This window comes from Vicia villosa, linkage group LG1 (genome assembly GCF_029867415.1).
Source record: "Vicia villosa cultivar HV-30 ecotype Madison, WI linkage group LG1, Vvil1.0, whole genome shotgun sequence".
In the NCBI taxonomy this organism is placed as follows: domain Eukaryota; kingdom Viridiplantae; phylum Streptophyta; class Magnoliopsida; order Fabales; family Fabaceae; genus Vicia; species Vicia villosa.
Genome location: NC_081180.1, coordinates 208,218,997 through 208,220,840, shown reverse-complemented (window position 1 = coordinate 208,220,840; position 1,844 = coordinate 208,218,997).

The window sequence follows — 1,844 nt, the reverse complement described above, 5'->3', positions numbered from 1 at the left end:
CTGCTGAATTTTGTTGTGGTAATATGATTGCAGGGACTGTTTTCTCCTTCATTTTGTCTTCTTCCCAATTCCAATAAATGTTCTCATCAAATACTACATCCCGGCTAATGATCACCTTGTTTGTCTTCAAGTTTTAAAGTCTATAGCCCTTTGACATGGAACTATAGCAAATAAAGACACATCTTTCACTTATTTCTTCCAGCTTTGACCTTTTTTGTTTAGGAATTTTAGCATAACAAACACATCCAAAAATTTTAAGATGGTTCATCGACGGTGTTCTTCCACTCCATGCTTCAAATGGAGTCTTTTTCCAAGGCCTTTGTTAGACACCTGTTCACAACAGTGTTAACAGCCTCGGGCCAAAAGGTTTTAGGTAAACCTTTCTCACGTAGCATATATTTCTCCATCTCCATCACGGTTTGGTTCTTTCTTTTAGATACACCATTTTGTTGAGGAGTATAGCCAACAGTGAGTTGTCTTTCAACACCTTCATCTTCACAAAATTTGTGAAATTCATTTGAAAGTGCTATCTCACATGCAGAATACGAGAAAATCACAAACAGAGATAAAGCACATGATATATTTGAGTCACTCAAAATGACTCATGAAGGCAATGCTCAAGTCAAAGAGACAAAAACTCTGGCCCTCATATAGAAATATGAAGCATTCAAAATGGAAGATGACGAATCTATTGAAGCCATGTTCTCAAGATTTCAAACTCTGACTGCTGGCTTAAAAGTTCTAAACAAAGGGTATACAAAAGCTGAACATGTCAAGAAAATAATCAGAAGTCCACCAAGAAGATGGGGGCCAATTGTTGCACCCCAAGCTGAGCAAAGTGCATGTTCTAAATAATAACAAGAGACAACTAGAAGTATAAGCCACAAAGGAGAATAATAACAAGAGGCAACTAGAAGTAGAAGCCACAAAGATGAGCAAAGAGCATGTTCTGAACAATAATACAAAGAAGAAATTGAAGTCTACGGTGGATCATCAAGTTAAAGGTTCAATTGAATCACGAGTCTCAAAGAACACCAATGAGAAATCCAAAGAGGTTAGTTATAAAGGGAGGCTTATAGCTTTAATCTATGTTTTCTTAAATGCAATATAGCTTTAATAATGCAGTCCCTAAAATTGTGGACAAGTTTTGGTTTCTTTCTTCTGTACCCATGACTTCTTATGCAATATTGTTTTTTTAATTGGTTGTTATATAGCTCATTATTCTTTTAAATTCAGATTCTGCAAGGCCTCAACAACACTATGAACAAGTCTCATCAAGCCTTTGAGAAGAAAACAGTATTCCAAAGTGTCTAACCATGCGACTTAATGAATATCTCGATAAAAATAAGGAACAAAATGGAGTAGAGGAATTTGACGATGAAGACATAGAAGAAAATGAAATGAAAGAATATATGGAGAATGGTAGCAACCATGATGGTGAGGAAGTTGAGTGAACAAATGTAAATAAAGCTGAAGGTAATACATTAGGTGCTTCATCCTCAGGATTAACAAAAAAAAACGAGGAAAGACTTTATGTCGGAATATTCATGCACGAGAATTCAAAGATAGACAAGAGATCACCTTGAATGAATAAGGACAACCAATTGGGCCAGATGACAAGACAGTGTCTAAACTCAGTAGTTTTTTTGGGACACTAGGAAGAAATTCAGATTTTTGTCCTCTCACTTTCACTAGTTGGATAGCTTTGGTCAAATATTGGGAGGAATGCAAAATAGATCCTGTGGGATTTTATCAATGTAATTAACTTTTTATTTGATTTTTTGTTTGTTAGCATATTTTAATGTATATATCTTTCTAAATATATATTTTTGCAGGAAAAATAC